This window comes from Narcine bancroftii, chromosome 11 (assembly GCF_036971445.1).
Source record: "Narcine bancroftii isolate sNarBan1 chromosome 11, sNarBan1.hap1, whole genome shotgun sequence".
Lineage (NCBI taxonomy): Eukaryota > Metazoa > Chordata > Chondrichthyes > Torpediniformes > Narcinidae > Narcine > Narcine bancroftii.
The window spans coordinates 21,326,666-21,347,668 of record NC_091479.1 but is presented as its reverse complement, the minus strand read 5'-3'; the positions used below and the strand labels follow the sequence as shown (position 1 = coordinate 21,347,668).

The following is a 21,003-nucleotide window of genomic DNA, read 5'->3' as shown; positions in this document are numbered from 1 at the left end:
TGTTCGACTCTCTCTCAAAACCACATGACCCTCTTAAGACAGCAAGTTCCCCTCCAGACAATATGCGGCTCCAACAAGCACTTTCATCTGTTGCCTTTTTGTAAACAACAATCCATTAGTGTAGTCTCTTGGGCCCTCTCCAAAGCTCTTGCAAAAGCTGTGGGGCCGATAGGTCTAGCATTAGCAGAGCTCCAGTATTTCAAATAAAATCTATTTTAAAGTGTATATATGTGACCTACTCTAACAAACCTTTCCCAATTTATCTCCCCAAAACATATCTATATACTGTCACAATACATAGATAATTTTAGCAGCACATGGAGCCCTTATTTCTCCATCAATTAAAAATTCTAAAGTTTCAAATAAATCAGTGCATAGAGAATCACTAATAATCTAGTTGGATGCGTTTTATGTTGGTCTGAATCAGGTTCTTCAATTGAAGAGAGGACAATTCTGCAGAAATAGGGTTGAGGGAGTGATGTGAGGGTAGATTCCAAATTGCCAACATAAAGGCTGGTAATAGCTAGGGACATGGCTGATCCTTTCATTTGTACTGAGGAAGGACATGTGGCTGTGGTATTAAGTCTCCGTGCTCTTCAGTCGGTGACTCGAGAGAACCAATGAGTACGAAGCATAGTTTAGAACACAAATGGTCAGGTATCAAGTCATCTAGTGGCCTACTCTGCTACGGCAACATTGCAGAGTTTCGTCACGAAAACCATGAAGTCTTGTACACTTCACATCTGCATTCAAAAGTGTGTCATAGCAACCTCATGAGAATGGGATTATCCAGCTAAATGGTTCAAAGATGTTTTAATTTACTGTTACATTTAATTTCAATTAAATGACCGAATTGCTTTCATTTTAATTTTAAACAGAAGTTAAGAAAAAATAATTTCATTTAAAAAATCTAGCAGACATTTGGAAGCAGAAAGGCCTTTGGTGGCACAAGGTATCAGGAGTGAAGCCACTGCTTTGAGCTTCAGGAAGGCATCGAGGTCTCCAGCTGAAAGCTGGAGGCACCACAGGACATGCACAGGGTGCAAGCGTAAAGCACATAACATATTGAGAATGATCCTGCCAATTTTTGCAAATAACTCAATCACAAAATTTTCCAGGAGAAAGGAATTGAAATGGGTAGGAAATCTGCAACTTACACCATCAATTTGGAGCAGCTGTTCTCAACAGCGGGACATGTGGGCCACAGCACATTTAAGGGGGTGGGGGAGCAGAAATGAAATCATTAAATATTTTTTAAGTCATCAGTAGGAGAGAAGTATGGAAAAAAAACATGGGGGGGGCCCGTAAACTTTGAGTGGAGTCCTAAGGGGATTTAGAGCCACAAAGAGCAATGCTTCTTGCATTTTTTTTTAAACAGGAAAGCATTTCAATACATTAATGACAATTATTAGGCTTTAAAAAGCAAGCTGCAAATTGTAAAGAACATCTATTGCAATTAATAATTTTATAGGAATTGCAGAGTGGCACAAATAACTAATTTTTTTTTACTGATACAGCAATGACAACAGGACCTCTGGTCCTCACTGCCTAAATACCCCCCACGTAACCAATTAATCTAATAACTCCATTCCTCTTTGGAGCATAGGAGAACACGAGAGCACTCTGAGGAAGCCCGTGCAGACACAGGTAGAATGTACAAACTCTACAGAACCTGGGTCACTCGCACTGGAATAGCTTTGCTCTAATGAGTATCCTAACCATGCGGCCCCCAAGACTTCTTGTCCCCCATACACCACAACTCATGTTAGACACACCTGATGGTTTTGCATTTGCCCAATATTTGTGGGGGATTATTCTTTTCAAAATTTTCTCCAACCATCGCTTTGCACAAGAAACTACCTCACTCACACCCACCCACCCTTTAGGATGTAAACTCATAGCACCTTCAAGGTCAAACACAGCTTATAATTTATGAAAATTGTGGTTAAAAGATGCAGCTTTTTAGCTTTAACAGTTATACTATCACGCACATCCATCTCCACGAGGAGGAAGGTGCTAATTTTTAAAAAATACATAAAGCACATCATCTGAACTTTTTTTTAAAAACCTACAAATTCTATAAATCTAAAACAGAAAACGTTGCAAATACTCAGGTCAGAGAAGAGAAAGAGAGTTAATATTTCAGGCTGAAGACCCTCCTGTCAGAACTGCTGTGATGTAAAATATATTTCAACTCATTTCTAGCATGAATCCACAGTACTTATAACACCTCACTGACAAAAGGCAAAGGAGGAAAAACCCAACACCCAACCCCAACCAACCAATTTTCCCTTGCAACCGTGTCTGCCTGTCCTGCATCGGACTTGTCAGCCACCAACGAGCCTGCAGCTGACGTGGACATTTACCCCCTCCATAAATCTTCGTCCGCGAAGCCAAGCCAAAGAAAAGATAACAAAATAACCATTTACTTCCAGGAATGTTGTCTTGGAACTAAATAACTGTCTCTTCCCACTGATACATGCTGACCTGCTGATTATTTCCACAATTTTCTGGTTTTATTTTATGATCAGAAAAGCTGCATTTTCAATATTATCTACTGCTGTTACAAATCACATGTAATGAACAGCAATAGGCAATGAACCAGAGTGTTTAATTTTAAAATACTAATTTTATTTCTAACTCTTAAACTATCCTTAACACTAAATCTATCCCCAACTATGCACGCGCGTGTGTGTGTTATACCCAAACCATTGCAGTCCAGGCTGAAATCAGGAAAGTTATTTAAAAGTTCAGTCTTTTAAATTCAGTGTTGAAGCGTCGAACTTTGAAATTTGACGCCCAGAATTAATGTTGAACTGACGGGAAGACGGGAGTTGTCGCTGCTACAGACTCACTAATTCTCCTTGCGTTGCCTTTGAAGGAAAGTCCATCCACACGAACTGTGGTCATAACACTCCTGGTCCTTTTGTAGGCAAGACTCGAATTGGGCAGCCTCCACGAAGCTTCCAGGACCCTGGCCTCTCCAAGTGACCTTCCCTGTTGGTCACAATCAAAATGAAGCACTTTGCTCGCAAAAGATCCACCTGGTACAGGTCAATCCACCAAAAAGGCCCAGTCGTTCACAGGGCCGGCTTTGCTCTGAATCCCAGAAAAATGACTGGCCACAAGAGCTGCTTTAAAAAGCTGTTTTCTCTTCAGCATCAGAAAGGTTCTCCCTTCGCAAAATCACAACGTCTTTGCAAATGTCTCAAATCTGGAACGGACGGTGAATTGTCGCTGGACGGTAACTTGTGTTGTGATGGTGCTTGTGTGAAATATTAAATGTTAACGGTGACCATTCAATTCCTCCTGTCTATACTATCCCTTACAGTGATAATCCCATTTTACTAAAACAGGTTCTCGTAATACTGCTAATTCCAAAATGTGCCTGTGACCGTCATCAAAAGATAAACTTCAACATCTAATGGCCAAAGTGTTAACAGTTAAAACGTCGGGTTCTCAAGTCCAGTATCCAACTGCAACAAAAGTATACTGAGCCTGGGCCAACATTTCTCACAGTGGCCAAGTGTAGGAGGATCCAGAACCAAGTATAACTGTTCTAAAAACACGTCATTTTAGAGACATCAAATTTTCTTTCACCTCCTCAAAGCAAGGTGCAAGCAGAATCGTCAAGACACAGACATCAGTTCCAAAGGGACAAGCTGATAAAACCTGCCCCCTTCAGGGTTCTCCAGATGATAACCTCTATTTTCAGATCACCACAGAGTTCCTTTCTGTTTTTCCTATTCCAAGGGAAACACCGGACAGCCGGTCCTCTCCTTTGAACAGGCCATCTTCCAAAGCTTGCCAGCTTGTCCCTCTAGAACCGAGGTCTGTGTCTCTCCTCTCTCTCTTTCACTCCCTCCAACTCAGTGCAAAGCCTGTTTTTTTCTGCTCTCTGCCTGCAAAGATCACATAACCTCCCAGACAGTAATTGCTCTTTTCCAGGCAAAGCTGCTACTGCCTGTTGTTACATTTGTTGCCTTTTGCAAATAACAGTCCATCATGAGTCTGAGAGCACTCTTGCAAAACCTCCTGCAAAAATTCTGAGTTTTAAAGTGCTCGTGTGTGACCTGCTCTAACAAACCTTTCCCAATGTATCTCCCAAACACCTCTATATACTCTGTCACTGTACAATCTTACAAAGTAGCAGCACTTAAAAGATCTCAGTTACCACTATGTTGCCAAAGTGAAAGGTGCATTCAAATCAGAGGATGATGAGCTTCAATGACAAACTCTGGATGCGGAAGGAATCATCTCAATGAAAGAGAAGATCAGAACGAATCATAACAGGATGGTTGTTGAGATGTCTCTAATGGGAAACTCTATTGAAAAAACAATTGCAAGTCGGGGTGAGGCTGAGGCAGGGGAGGGGCAGCAGAGTGTAAGGGGGTCATTTAAACCGAAGCACATCTCTGGAATTCTTCGCCCTGAGGAGTGATGGGAGGCCCAATTTAAGAATAAAAGGTAAATGATTTTTTTTTGAAAGAAAGACCAGGGAACTGGCACAGATGGGGAGATGAAATCTGGGGCAGATCAGACAGGATCACATCAGCAGGGCAAATTTTAACAGCTTAAGAGAGAATTGTTTGGGCTGAGACAGATATTTCCAGTCATCTGGAGATGGCACTTTACAGTGTGGCATCATTAATTATACATGCACTGATATGTGGTCACCTAATATGTTAATGGTCAATAGCTTTATGTTATATAAGGTGCCACGGATGGCAGTCTCTTCAATCTGAGGCGCCTGCAAGCTCACACCAAGACACAAGAGAAACTTGTCCGTGAACTACTCTTTGCAGATGATGCCGCTTTAGTTGCCCATTCAGAGCCAGCTCTTCAGCGCTTGACGTCCTGCTTTGCGGAAACTGCCAAAATGTTTGGCCTGGAAGTCAGCCTGAAGAAAACTGAGGTCCTCCATCAGCCAGCTCCCCACCATGACTACCAGCCCCCCCACATCTCCATCGGGCACACAAAACGGTCAACCAGTTTACCTATCTTGGCTGCACCATTTCATCAGATGCAAGGATCGACAATGAGATAGACAACAGACTCGCCAAGGCAAATAGCGCCTTTGGAAGACTACACAAAAGAGTCTGGAAAAACAACCAACTGAAAAACCTCACAAAGATAAGCGTATACAGAGCCGTTGTCATACCCACACTCCTGTTCGGCTCCGAATCATGGGTCCTCTACCGGCACCACCTACGGCTCCTAGAAAGCTTCCACCAGCGTTGTCTCCGCTCCATCCTCAACATCCATTGGAGCGCTCACACCCCTAACGTCGAGGTACTCGAGATGGCAGAGGTCGACAGCATCGAGTCCACGCTGCTGAAGATCCAGCTGCGCTGGATGGGTCACGTCTCCAGAATGGAGGACCATCGCCTTCCCAAGATCGTATTATATGGCGAGCTCTCCACTGGCCACCGTGACAGAGGTGCACCAAAGAAAAGGTACAAGGACTGCCTAAAGAAATCTCTTGGTGCCTGCCACATTGACCACCGCCAGTGGGCTGATAACGCCTCAAACCGTGCATCTTGGCGCCTCACAGTTTGGCGGGCAGCAGCCTCCTTTGAAGAAGACCGCAGAGCCCACCTCACTGACAAAAGGCAAAGGAGGAAAAACCCAACACCCAACCCCAACCAACCAATTTTCCCTTGCAACCGCTGCAATCGTGTCTGCCTGTCCCGCATCGGACTGGTCAGCCACAAACGAGCCTGCAGCTGACGTGGACTTTTTACCCCCTCCATAAATCTTCGTCCGCGAAGCCAAGCCAAAGAAAGAAGAAAGCAGCAAACAAAAATTCGAGGTAGTTATACTACTCCTCTGTTGTCGAGCAACAAAAGACAAAATAATTGTCAGAGCAAACGAAAAGCAAATATAAATTACTGTAACAATGCCAACCTCACCATCAATCACGTAGATCAGGGTGGTGCTGTTGTGATCTGGTGCATTGACCTCTACCCTGCTAAGGCCAGACGACAGCTCTCAAACACCTCCTCCTATCTACCCCTCCCATAGGACCACACCATGGCACATCAACCCACCACCTCCAACCTCTTCACCTCTGGTCACATGGCCGCCGACCTCATTGTCTCCCATCCCCGCTTGCTCATTTCTACCTTCTACCCAAGATACACAAACCCAACCATCTAGGTCGACCCATTGTTTCTGTCTGCTCTTATCCCACCAAATTACTCTATCATGTTTCCCCTGGTCCAATCCCTCCCAACCACATCTCCAATACCTCATGAACCCTCCACCTCTTCAATGACTTCAGATTCCCCGAACTGCACCGTCTCATCTTCACGTGGCTATCCAATCCCTTTATACCTCAACCCCCCACCCATAAGGTCTTAAAGCATTTTGCTTCTTTCTGGACCAGAGACCTGACCAGTCACCCTCTACCACCACCCTCCTCTGCCTGGCAGAGCTTGTCCTCACTTTAAACAACTACTTCTTTAACTCATCTCACTTCCTCCAAATCAAAGGAGTAGCCATGGGTACCTCCTGGGTCCCAGTTTTGCCTGCCTGTTTGTGGACTTTGTGGAGCAATCCATACTAGAAGTCTGCACAAGCAATACCCCTCAACTCTTCCACTGGTATATCGAGGACTACATCGGGGCTGCCTCATGCACCCGCAATGAGCTTGTCAACTACATCCACTTCTCGACCAACTTCCACCCCGAATTCAAACTCACCTGGTCTATCTCTGACAACACTCTCCCCTTTCCTGGATCTCTTTGTCTCCATCTCAGGAGACAAACTTTCCACCGACATATACGATACAAACCCACCAACTCCCACAACTACACTTCCTCACACCCTGCAAGGATTCCATCCCCTTCTCTTAATTTCTCCATCTCCACCATGTCTGTTCCATGGCCCCCTCTGTCCCAGCGCAACAAACATAGAATCCCCCTTATCCTCACCTACTACCCCACTAGCCTCCACATCCAACACATCCCCCTCTGGAATTTCTGGCACTTACAAGATCCCTCTACCAGACAGATCTTCCCCTCTCCTTTCCTCTCTGCCTTCCGTAGGGACCGCTCCTTCCATGACTCTCTCGTGCACTCATCCCTCCCCACCAATTGTTCCCGCACCCCCCCACCCCCAGCACCTTGCTCTGTGGCCGCAGGAGGTGCCACACTTGTACTCACACCTCCTCCATCACTACAGTCCAGGGCTCAAAACAGGCTTTTCAAGTTAAGCAACACCACTTGTTTATCTGCACAACTAATTTACTGCTTCCAGTGCTCCTTTTGTGGCCTTCTCTACGTCAGAGCGACTGGGCACAGATTGGGAGATCGCTTCGCTGAGCACCTTCGCTCTGTCCGCACCAGTGACAGAGACCTCCCAGTACCCACCCATTTCAGTTCTTTGTCACACCCCCACGTTCATATGTCTGTCCATGGCCTTGAGTTCTGTCCCACCAAGTCCACCCGCAAACCGGAGGAACCACACTTGATTTTCCGTCTGGGTGCTCTCCAGCTAGATGGCATTAACATAGACTTTTCCGGTTTCTGCTAATCTGCTCTCCTCTTCCCCTTTCCAGTTCTCTTCCCTCCCTTCACCCAGCCATCCTTCCTCCCCTTGTTCACTGCTGTCCCCACCCCCCCATCTCCACCTATCACCTCCTGCCTTTGCGACCACCCCTCTCCCCCCACCCCCCCATCTTTTGTTCAGACATCTGCCAACATTTTTCCACGATGAAGGGCTCAAGCCCAAGCATTGGTTATGTATTTTTATATTTGCTATATATAAAGACACTTTTTGACCAGCTGAGTTTCTCCAGTTTTGTGTTTTTATTACAATATATCTGGTTGGCTCACTATTTTGATCACTTGAACCAGTTGTCCGTCGCCTATTGGGCATTGGTAGATGCCAGATGTTTAAATTTTCTGGTTGCTTGAGATTGCATGGTGCGTGACTAGAGAACTAATGGCGAGGTGAGCCAATTTTAAGCTTCTGCATATTTTACCTATTTATTTTCTGCAATTTCTTTTAGCCAGTTGCTTGAGGTTGCCGGTTGTTGTTTGAATTCTGGATAACAGGGGTTTTACCTTACCATACTTTCATTTCAACAAATTTCAGTCCTTGTCTAAATTATCATTTTAATAGACCACAGTAACTGTATCAAGCTGTAAATCACTTTGCAGAGTATGTACTAGTACATTAGAGACATGTGATGTCACTCGAGAACAAAAAGCACTGTGACTGTAAGTTAATGCCATGATTTTTTTGCAAAAAGAGACACCGCAAGACACTACTGACGACATCAACTTTATTTAAATTGGAGCGTATAAGGAAAAAGGCAGTTGTTCACGTATTTTGTAAACTCTCTGCACCAGGTGCAAACTAGCTGCACATTAACTCTGAGACCCCTGCCCTCCTCTCGAGAGAAGCAAAGAATTGCATCTGCCAATTTAAGGATTAAGCTCTGGGAAATACATCTCTAAATCAGCCATTTTTAAAAAAAATCTATGGCCCCCTTCGGTCTCTGCTCAAAGCTTATGGGCCCCCTTCACTGTGAAGCAGTCAGGCTTAGTTGATTTCTTCCGTATTTCCTCTCCTACTGACTATATTGAAAAATGTTATGACTTCGGAACGTGGCCTCCTTAAATGTACTATGGTTGCCAGTGGGGGGGGGGGGGGGGGGGGCGCATACGGCCCCCATTGAGAACGGCTGCGCTAACTTGGGTCAGTGAAGTTCCAGACAGACAACTGTGTAATGATATTTACTTCCTTTCTGTAACTCTAGGGAAGTGAGGGGTTGCAGTGGAGCACACTTGCAAAAGCCTTTCCAGCTCTCAGTCAAACTTTCCCTAAAGTTCCATGCACTGCTAAATGGCTACACTTTTATTGCTGTGAGAGAGTGCGTTGCCAACATTTTCTAGAAAATCCATACAGCAAACTGCAATGTGGAAATAAATACTCAGGCATTTTTACGTCAATTATATGAATATTTTGCACAAACCAGACTTGATCTTCTGTCCTAAAACTGGCTTTGTTTAACACTAATATTTTTCCAAAGCAGAAAAATAACCTGCATATTTCAGGTCAGACAGTAAGAATCTCATCAGCAATTTTTCCTGCATCCGTTTCTGAACTTGGTGACTTTTTGCCAACAATTAACCTTCAATTTCATGATGATGAATGCTGTGAGAAAATTCAGTAACAAGGGGCCTTAACACTCATCCGCTTTTGCACTGATGACATATCTAGCAGAGGGTTAGCAGTCAGTGAACCCATCTGTTGCCCCTCTTCTGTTTTGTCCAATTGTAAATCTTTTGTTATAATGAGATCAGCTAAAGGAAAGACCGCTCTTGTAGCACCTACTGGCTCCATTACTTAATTAATTTACCCAAGATCATTGGAAAGCACAAACTGAGGATGTTTTGGCACTTAGATTCACCTGCTAGATCACACAGAGTGCAGAAACAGAAGCAAGAATTGGCCAGTCAAACCCTCAAAGTCAACAAGCACATACCTAATCCAGTCCTGGCCACAATACCCCTTCTGACTCTTCCCGGAACCGAATTCAGGTTTTGGCACAGTGTGAATATGTATGTGCTTTTCTCTTTCTCTCAACATATGGAAGTGGGGGAAGCAAAATGTTTTTCCTGCACAATGTAGAAGGTCAGGGATATTTTCAATGTTCCGGGTGACCTGCATGTGCAGGAAACATCTTCAGCTGCAGGTCCTGTCTGATCACAAAGAGCAGTCAGAAAATGTTGTGCATAGCATAGTTAGCCCATTAGTAAGTACAGAACGAGAGGAAATGAGTGACCATCAGGTAGGGCAACAACCCTCCCCCCCCCACCCCCAACTTTCGACAGAAAAAAAACTAAAGACAGGAGGTATGTGAAGAACATAATAAGTTCAGGAAGGCAAACAGATGTCAGAAATGATTGCTGGTTCCAGGATTAAATTATATCCAAAGACTTATAAGTGTATTAAGAGCAAAACTATAATCAGGGAAAGAGTAGGGCTCTTTATGGACAGTGGGAACAATCTGTGCACGGAGCCAGAATGGATGGGCAAACTCCGAAATGACAATTTTAGCGGTATTCACAAAGAAAACAGATTTTATAGTTGGATGATGTAGAAAAACGTTGGCATGTCTCTACAAATAAAGAGGAAACTATGCTTCAACGGGGCCAGATTAAATTTATCCCAGCTGCTTTGGCAGGCAAGGGTGGAGATCACTGGGGCTCTGCCATGATTTTTACATCCTCACCACACACAAGATATTACATCCTCACCACACACAAGTAAGATACCATGAGACTGGAGGACAGCAAACGTAATCCCTGTTTTGAAGTAGGGCAGCAGGGGAAAAAAAACCTGATAACTACAGACCTATTAAGCTAACATCAGTAGAAGGGAAGCTGTTGGAAAAAAAATGAGGGACAAGATCCTAATTGAATTCTTTTAAAGGAGGCAATGAAGCATATTGATGAGGATATTGTAGTAAGTGTGGCCTACCTCACTGACAAAGGAGGGAAAACCCAACACCCAACCCCAACCCACCAATTTTCCCTTGCAACCGTGCCTGCCTGTCCCGCATCGGACTTGTCAGCCACTAACGAGTCTGCAGCTGACGTGGACATTACCCCTCCATAAACCTTCGTCCGCGAAGCCAAGCCAAAGAAGAGGAGGAAAAACCTGACACCCAACCCCATCCCACCAATTTTCCCCTGCAATCGTGCCTGCCTGTCCCACATCGGACTTGTCAGCCACCAACGAGCCTGCAGCTGACGTGGACATTACCCCTCCATAAATCTTCGTCCGCGAAGCCAGGCCAAGGGGAAGGAAACGGTTAATATGAATATAAAGCCTTTGGCAAGGCCCCATATGGGTGACTGGTCCAACAAAGTTGGAGCCTTATTTTTGTGATTTGATGCCTGAGACAAGTGGGGCTCCACTTGGATCAGTGTTGGGACTCTTGGAGTTTGTGAGTCACTCGGACGTGAATAGAGGTGGCAACGATGAGCAGGCTTGCAGATTGCATGACAATTGGTGAGACTGGTGACAATGTGAAGTGGAACCTTAGGGCTGCAAATGTGTTGGGGAAATGGGCCGAGTTAGAGATGTAGCTTCGATTGCTAATTCGACAAGCGTATACACACACACACACACACACATCAGTTCAGCTGACGACAATAGGAATTTGATCTCAAAAGCCAAATAAGGAAATATCCCATCAATTCCTTGCAATTTTTTGCTCATTTGGAGCCAAAGGATTTCAACACATCTGGGGTCTTTGCAGCTCTATTTTTTTAAGGTTGTGAACATTTTCTGAAATTAGAAACAACTGTCTCAAAACCCATTGTGCTGCCTTCACTCTTGTGCAGAAAGGAAATCTATAAATCGTACATACAAATGCAGTGGGAGAAAAGACCCATTAGCCATTACTGCGTATTATTATCCACAGATGGCAACCAGCACACCTGCCCTTCATTCCACAGTGCCAAATATCCATGCTCAGGAAGCATTTATTCTCTAAGCCCCACTGTGCTGCCAGTTTACCAAATAATCGCTGACGACATCACAGTAGTCGGTTGGATACAGGAGGGAAATTGAAACCTCAGCCGAATGGTGCACCAACAATAACCCCCCCACCACTCAAAGTCACCAAAACCAAGGAGCTGATTCAGGAAGGAAACCCAGATGTGTACAATCCTGTTATTATTGGGAGATCAGAAGTGGAGATGGTGAGTGAATTTAAGTTCTTGCAAGTCAGTGCCTCTACTTCCTCAGGAGTTTGCAGAGCTTTGGTATGACGTCAGAAACCCAGCCAAATTTCAGCAGGTGTGTGGTGGGAAGGGAGCTGACCAGCTGCATCATGGTTTGGTGTGGGGACACCAGTACCCCTGAGCGTAAATTCCTCCAAAAGGTAGCGCACACAGCCCAGGACATCACAGGCAAAGCCCTCCCCACCATCCCACATGAAAACGCTGCTGTCAGAGAGCAGCAGCAAATCATCAAGGATCCACACCACCCCAGCACACGCTCTGTTCTCGCTGCTGCCATCAGGAAAGAGGTGTCGGTGCCACAAGACTCACCCCACCAGGTTCAGGAACAGCGGCTCCCCCTCCACCTTCAGACTCCTCAACGACAACTCAATCAGAGTTTGATTCTGAATTTAGTCACTGTTTTTGTTTCCTCTCTGTATTGCCTAGTTGTTTACATTTCTTTATTTGTTTACACACGTACAGTTTGTTGTTGCACTACCAATAAGTGGTAATTCTGCCGCACCCACAGGAAAGAGGGTCTCAGGCCTGTATGTTCTCTGACAATAAATTGGTTCACTGATAACAATACATGTTCAGCATTCAACATATGGAGGAGTACACAAGGCGACTATTGAAGGATGACTGAGAAACCGCTTTAACACAAAATAACTACCAAACGAAAACTATAGAAAATAATTCATGAACATCAATTGTAACTTGTTTCACGATTAAGAAAGCTGACCACTGGTAAGTAAGGTGCTTTGTACTTAAGGATAAATAATGGGCTGGTCCAAATGCAGGAAAATGGGACTAACACAGAGTACCAACTTGGCTGGCACGGATGAGTTGGGCAGAAGGGCCTGTTTGTGCTCTATGATGCTGTGATGGGAAAGGTGGAGGCTCTGAGTAGGGTTATTGTTCTGAATGGGACATTGATTTAATTTCGACATACAAGGCGGTAACAGGCCCTTCCAGCCCACAAGCCTGCGCTGCACCAATACCCCAATTTATCTGTCACTCCCGTACGTTTTAGAGGAAACTAGAGAACCCAGAGGAAACATGTGGAGAATGTACAAATTCCTTACAGACAGTGTCGGATTCGAACCCATGTCTCTGGCCGCGTAATAGCGTTGCTGCGCTTACCCTGCTGCCTTTCTACGCTAGCTGTGCAATATTTCACGTAAAAATAGTTACATGTAGATCATTTTAACCAAATTGACAATGGTTTACAAAATATTACCCTTTTCAATTTTCAACTCACTTTCAAATCTTTGACAGCCTCTTTTTCTCCATTTCTATAAATTTTATTTAACCCCCCCCCACCATTGGAGGCCATTGCCTGTGGCAGTCCCAGTGGAGACCTGCTTGAACTGGAATAACACTGGGGCAAAGAGAAACAAATCCTCAAAGGGCTTGATTCTTTTAGAATTCTCTATGTGAGAGCTAGAGATGACATGTTTATACAAGATCAAGATTTGTTTAATTCTAAAGGATTCAAGGGATGTGGAATGGTTTGAAAAACTTGAACGAATACAAAACGAATACAAAAAGTTAACCCCAAATATTTCTTGTGCTCCACTCATTCACAATCTGTCCAATTGAACGTCTAAAAAGTGAGGGGTGAGAGGGCCTCGTGTCCTTGCACAAATCATCACCCTTCGTGGTACAAACTGCTGAGAAATTCTCAAAATAAAAACAGGTCGTTCTCATAAATACAAACGTTCACATCTTTTCTAGTTAGTTTAGACATTTGATTTTCATAACCTTGCCCAACTATAAACCAAAAGACGAGTTGGGCATCAAAAGATTACTTGAAAACTCAAGTCTTTACCTCAATATCTTTAGAATTGACTATTAATGTTCACTTTCTCTTTAGTGTCAACTGGTTCATCCGGACACAGCTGATTAGAAGAAACAATGGAATTGCCCAACAGGCCTCTCAGTCTCGTTTTGAAATCTTCAAATTGGTGGCAAAGAGCTCCTTCATCTCATGTGCCAACAACCCTCTTTGAAAAGAGTCTGCTCCGCCAGTGTAATCCTTAATGGAAATGATCACAGATCAAAGTCGATTTAAACTCTATTAATGACATAATCTTGTGAAAGTTATTAAAGGCCCCGTTTAATTTTATATAATTACTGTTCTTTGTTGATATTGGCTTTTTTGGAATCAAGGTTCAAGTCAAAGGTATTAAGCCGAAAATGCAGTTGTTAAATTAAAGCACAGTTTGCAACATACAAATTTCAGTCTGTCGAAATAATATTATGCTTCTTACCCAGTCATATGCTCTGACCCATTTCAAAACTGCAATTACCCTTAAACAAAACCCCAATGTGGGGAAATTACACATCTCCAAAAATTCCCAAGAAAAAAAATCAAATCAGCTCTGGGATCATGAAGTAGACATTCCTGTGGCCTAGATACAGTAACAGAAACATTATTTAGGAGATTTGGCAGAACATGATGTGTTTGAGAAGGGAGAGTTTAAGTCACAGAAAGCAGTTCTGATTATTTAACCAAACTAGGACAGGGGAACCTCGCTCAATTTACTTGCTCCTTTTTCCATTGTCTACTATTCTGCACTCCCAAATATACCAACCAAATCTTCTGAAGTCTTCAATGTAACTCAATATAAAGTTTCCAATATAACTCATGTTAACTCAATATAACCCATGAAAAACATGGAAAATGTCGAGTTAAAGGAGGTCATTGGAAATTGCGACATGGTTAGCGCAACGATACAAGCACACCGGTGACCAATTCTGCTGCGGTCTGTACATTCTTTCCGTAACTGTACGTTTTTCCTCCTACCTTGAAAATCCCCAGATTTGTTGGTTAATTGATGTAGTTGGGTGACAAGAATTTGTGGACCAGAAGGGCTTGTTACCAGGCTGCAGCTCTAATTTTAAAAAAAATTAAAATATTTGATGCAATTTCTTCTTCCACAGTCCTACAATTGAGTTAACTGAACATGAAGACACCCTTGCACAAGCTTCCCCTCAGATCTCCAACGCTTGGGTCACACTTAACACAGGCTAAATAAAATTAATTATTAATAAAATAGTCAACCAAGAACACCATGTTACTGATGGAGCCATCTGTCAAATATGGATGTCCCTCTAGGGCGACTTCTAATAAATTGCCTTTAAGAATACATGTACTGGCCTTTTTATAGCCAATTTCATTTCTGTATTTATCTGCTCATTTCCTTTCTTTCTCCTCTTAAATTACAAGAGGCAGATCAATAATACTAAATAGCAATGATTACATCCAGAATAGTCCGTCAATTCATGTCCCAATTCACCGAAGTGTTGTTTACAAAAGACTCGCGTGCTCAATCTTCCATGCAAGATCATCAATAACCATATCACCATATACAGCACAGAACAGGCCAGTTTGGCCCTACTAGTCCATGCCAGAACAAATCCCCACCCTCCTAGTCCCACTGACCAGCACCAGTGGAACTAGAAGACTAGTTTTCTGAATCTATCTATAACAAACTTATAGGAGCTGTCAACTGTTGACATCCACCAATGTTCAAAAGAAAAACCATAGTTTGAAAGAACTCCTTTGCATTTGCCATCTCATCTTAGTACATTCAGAATTTCATTTGGACAAGCACAAAGAAGCTGCTCTACTGTAAACCGAACAAAGAAGGGCAGATATCAGTAAGTATGGATTTTAGACTGTTTGGTTTGATCAGGCTCTTCAAAAGCACACCAGGGATTGGAGGAATTTTACTTAAAGTTCAATCCTTTATATTCAATGGATGAGTCATGTCTTGGTTATTGTTAGATTGAAAAAATACAAGTTGTTATTTTTGGGGTGAATTAAACATTTGTTGGCTGAAGGTCTCAAGAAATGTCTTCAGCAAAACTAAAGATTGGCACTTTGAATAAAAACTAAAATCCCCGAATTTATCATTTTTTATACAAATATTGTTAAACCGTCCAATATGAACCGTATTCTGGGTACTGGAAAACAACAGTGTGAGGGTGCTTTGCATTGTAATGTGACCCACTCCAATCATAATATCAGACATTACTGAGTATTTCCAACCAAACACGGGTATTTGTGATTATAGTTGTACAGAGCTAAATCTTAGGATCGATTTAATATATTTTTACCAACAAAAACAATGAATTTTTAAGAATAAACAACCTAAAAGATGCACCATGTAGCTCGACTGCCATTATCCTTCCCGTACTACGACTATTTTGGGGCAGTGGCAGTAATTGAGGATATGTGCTGAGCTTGAATTAAGCATGGAGACTTTGGCAAGAGTGCTGAGAAATGGGACAGAGGACTCTCTGATCGACAGTCTGTTCCCAGGGACGCACATAGTCAGACATGCAGAAATACTGAAAGGTTCATTTTGGTCTGCCTGAAGACTACTGGTCTTTCAGATGGAGATGTCGGTGAGGGAATGCTGCCGACTGCCACATTCTAGGCTGCAGGAGTACGTGCTGAGGGACACACTGAGGCTTGGAGCAGCCAGCACAAGGGTGCTGTGGGGAGGTTGACCATCCCATTACAGAGCATTGAGGGGCTGAGACCAAGGGGGAAGTCCCTCATTCAGCAGAGGGGAGAGAAGCGACATGGTGCCAGAGTGGCAGTGTAAATGGAATCGAATGTAACAATGCTGAGTGACAGAATGTATGGATACAAAAGGGTGGCAACAGACTCTGAATGGTGATCCTTTTGTACATAATTTATTGTGGATAAAGACTATTTTTGGTTAAAAAAAAAGCTGAGAAGGAGGTCAGGTAAGAACAGGTAAAAATGGCTCGGGAGTTTCAGTTCACAGGATTTTGAGTGAGAACAGTTTAAAATAGGCAAATCTCGTTGCTTAAATAGCGAGCAGTTGCCTATAACAAGATTGAGCATTTCTGCCACTGTGAACCACTGAGAGGTTTCAGCAAGAAAAGGTTGCAGGGCTACAGCAGATAAGATGGCAAAGGTCTACTATTTATTTTCTTAGAGCAGAGCAGCCAGTAGTTGGGCTGTCTGGTGGTCTTCCTACATGTGGAAACTCAAGAAATCTTTCAGAGTCCCTCAACAACTTTCATAAAAAGGGATTCTTCTTTGCCGCACTTTAAACTTTCTGATCTATGGATTGGGACTCTTGTGACTGAGGGTCCAATACTTTTACACAAATAAAAAGGACAACGGAGACGAGGCAAGCCTGCAAAGTCGGTGATTGTCGTGCAATGCATAAAAAGTGCAGGGAAAAAAAATCAGATCACACTGGCTTTTCAATTCATAACTCTTATCTTTGGCTTGGCTTCGCGGACGAAGATTTATGGAGGGGGTAAAAAGTCCACGTCAGCTGCAGGCTCGTTTGTGGCTGACAAGTCCGATGCGGGACAGGCAGACACGATTGCAGCGGTTGCAGGGTAAAATTGGTTGGTTGGGGTTGGGTGTTGGGTTTTTCCTCCTTTGCCTTTTGTCAGTGAGGAATTCATAACTACTTAAAGGCAAAATTGTACTGCAATGAAATTTCACAGCAGCAGGCCATAACAAAGACATCCCTGCAGGAAGAGGCCAAGGAAGGGGAAAAGGTCTTTTTGAAAGCCAAGGTCAACCAGTTTCTATAATTCCACCCACCCCCAGTACATTGAAAAGATGTTTTGTTTTAGAACTTGTGTTTTGATTCTGGCTTTACATTTGTTGAGGTCGGTGCATTATGGAGCAGTGGTCCAGGTAGAAACGTCAGTGGAAAGTAGAAAATTCCAATTAAATTAAACAAAACTGGATATAATCAGATGTACCCAGGTCCACTTATCTCTCCATAATAGATCATTTGTAAGTCAATTAACGGGCAGTGCAGGAAACACAACTTCGAAAGAAAAATAAACTGGCTGCAAAACCAGATTCTATCTGTGCAAAAATATTCACAAAACATTGACTTTATATTCTTCATTTGAAGAACTATATCCATGCAACAAAGGAAACAAACTCTAGATTTTGTTCTGGCAGTCACAGACATACCTTGTTGTACCATTGCAGTTCAGCACGAGGGCAAAAGAAATCTTGTGCCTTTAAATTCTGAATGTTCAGCAAAGAAGTCGCTTCAAACAACATGCTCAGGCTCACAATAGAAAGCGTGAAAAATACTCTATCATTGGGTGTATTTGGGCAGCACGAGCTCATGAATCGGAAAGACCTGTTACCATGCTGAATGTATGGATGTCTGTATTTATGTCTAAATCATATCTCCAATGTAGAAATTCTGCCATCTGTGTTCAGTTAAAATACTAAAGGAGTATATTAAATGCCTCCCTGCCTGTCTGGAATATTGTGGTTTGCGGGTAGTCATGTCCTCCCTGTCTGAAACTTATTTGGAAGTCACATCACCTGTCAATCAAGGTTGGACTCCAGCCACCATTAGCGCACACATTGCCACTGGCTAATTTATATTATCTAGGGTCATTATTGGCTAGATGCCATGATCAGAACCATATAAATGATGCATAGTGTGATATTTCTTTTAAGTAACAAAGAAACTTGATTCTTTGATATTAACAATATTTTACTAACAAATTACAAAATCGTGGTGCAGCCATTATTTGTATCCAACTCGAGGTGCAGTATTCATCTCCAACTCCCTCTAGGTCAAGAGTATAACTAGCACTCTATCACCACATCCCCTTTCCTTAAGATGTTCAGTCTGCCAACATGACACACTAATACAGTATTCATTTCAATTTAAACACCAACATAAAAAAAACTTTGTTAGTATACAGTTATTTTTTTAAGAAGAGATTCAGCCTGTCAGGTGCTTTGATAATACATGTGGATCTTCTCAACACAGATGCATGTGTCAGTTCTGCTGATCCACTACTGTCTAGTACTGGTGGCGTATCCTCCGTTGCTGTGCAGGCTGGATCTTTTGCGTTTGTCTATTCTTGCAGTGACTTTTGTGTTTTCAGCAGGCTCTTTCGATTCCTCCTCAGTATTTGACAATCCTCTGTTCTGACAGTATAGGATTTTGGACTTACTTCCTCCAGAACAGTGGCCTTCTTGACCCAGCTGTTGGAATCTCTGAATCTCACTGTGTCAGGTTGTGCCAGTGGCCCTAAGCTTCTTTGCTTTTTGTCTCCTTTGCAGACGCTTTGGTTTCAGTTGGACACCTCTGTTCTTGTTTGGGTCTGCAAAGAAGGGAAGTGTTGTGCATAGTCTAGGTCTCATTAGGAGCTCAGCAGGTGACATGCCACGTTCAAGTGGTGAAGCTCGGTAACTCAAAAGAGCTAAATAAGGATCTGAACCACTGTCTAGTACTTTCTTGAGCAGCTGTTTAACTATGTGAACTGCTTCACCGTTTGACTGGGGATGCAGAGGACTTGAAGTCACATGTCAAAAATCATTCTCTTCTGCAAAGTTCCTTGTCACTGTAGACAATTTGAGGAATTCCATGTCTTGCAAAGTTCTATTTCATATATTTGATCACATAAGCAGCAGACATGTTAGGAAGCAGCACCATCTCAGGATAGTTCAATAGATAATCAATAACCAGCACGTAATTCTTTCTGTTCAGGTGGAGCAGATCAGTCCCAACTTTCTGCTGGTAAGTCAGCTACATTCATGGGTTTCTTTGAGTGCTTTGCGTGACATTTCAGACAGGACTCATGGCTTGAAACCATCCTGTCAATGTCAGCATTTATCCCTGGCCAATAAACAGCAGTTCTGGCCCTCCTCTTGCACTTTTCCATTCCAAGGTGAACCTCACGCAACCGTTTCAGCATCTCCTGGCACAATGATTGAGGAATGATAATCCTGCTGTCTGAGTAGAAGCCCAGTGACAACATGAGGATCTGCTCTAATGTTAAGTTTGGCTGACATCAGATTCAGACTCTTGATGATCTTCTGTTGAACTGTGTCCTTTTCTGTTTCATCTGTGATCTGCTTGGATTTCATGTCAGTGATCAGGTTCACATGGAGATACACATCTGTTTCTGTAGAACTATCATTCACTCAGTGTCGTTGCCCCGGACAACACATCAGCCAACACAATAAGTTCCCAATTCAAAGTCATAACGTTGTAGCTTCATCATCAGTCTTTGGATTTGCGGCAACATCTCACTGAGATTTTTCTTGATTATTGGCTTGTGGTCCGTCTTTGCTACGAATGTTCGTTGACCATACACATAACTGTGGAATTTCTCAAGTCCATAGACCAGACCTAGACACTCTTTCTCTATCTGTGCATATCGACATTCAGATGTAGTCATCGTCCTTGATGCTTATGCAGTTGCCCTCCAATCTTTTCCCACAGCCTGAAGTAGTATGGCACTGTGACAGGACAGATTCTATCACCAATGTATATATGTAGCGTAGGATGACTGTGATTGGCTGAGAGCGTAGCCACGCCTACTGGCAGGTCATAAAGGATTGCTCCTAGCCAGACCAGGTCATTCTGGACTGGTCGACCTACTTGTGATATGCTCCAGTCTTTTAGTTAATAAAAGCCTTGGTTTGGATCAACAAGCCTTTGGTTCTTTTAACACGTATTACAGGCACTTATTTCATCTCTTGAAGCATTCGTAGTTATTTTCGTCCTCCTGGATGGGTCAAAGAATGTCAAAAATGCCGGTTCTATAGTTAGAATGATCTTCAGTCATCCCCATTCTTCCTCGTGGTTGGCTGTCCCCTTGAATTCACATTTGTCATATGACAACTTCCTCAGGTGCATTGGAAAATTCGTTCCGAACCAGTCTTCCAAAACAATTAAATTGATCATCTCTGAGGGCAGTTTCTTCAATAGTGTGCACACTTTCACATCTGTTTTGTTTCCCTTTGGAAAAACATTGTTTTGCATAGTGATTCTGTCCTTTGCAGTTATTACAGACTTTTCCAATGGTTGAGTGCCACATCATTTACAATTGAATGTCTTTCTGTTGTTTCCTATGTCTTGTTCTTTGTTTATGTCTTCGTTTTCACTGGGTTTTGCACTCTCACCAAACTTTTTTGCCTGCTGCAGAGCTAATTCATTGTCATGGCATGTCTTCACAGCTCCACTAAGGTAAGCTCTGTCTCTCGTAGCAACCTCTCTCACACTTTCTTATCAATAACTCTGAACACAATTTGATCACAGATCATTGAATCTTGTAGCGATCCAAAATTGCATGCTCTTGCTTCTAGTTTCAAGTCCGTTAAGAAAAGGGGTTTTTATACTCAAAAGGCTGCTTGCTTTAAAAAAAACAATGTATCTTTTATGCTGACAAACAAAAATGCAGATCACATGGTGCTTTTATGCAGGGT

At 43.0% G+C, this 21,003-nt stretch overlaps 1 protein-coding gene across 8 annotated transcripts in view; it reads right to left on the bottom strand.

The window, feature by feature from the left end:
• The window catches only part of tbc1d2b (TBC1 domain family, member 2B), a 129,937-nt gene that overhangs the window by 92,170 nt on the left and 16,764 nt on the right, over nucleotides 1-21,003 (bottom strand). Inside the window, exon 1 of one of the 8 annotated variants that reach the window (XM_069902876.1) lies at nucleotides 13,576-13,687. The exons of the other annotated variants lie outside the window; for them this stretch is intronic. The gene's annotated coding sequence lies outside the window, so the exon portion shown is untranslated. Of the gene's footprint in view, nucleotides 1-13,575; nucleotides 13,688-21,003 lie in introns of those variants that run through there. 8 annotated transcript variants of the gene reach the window in all.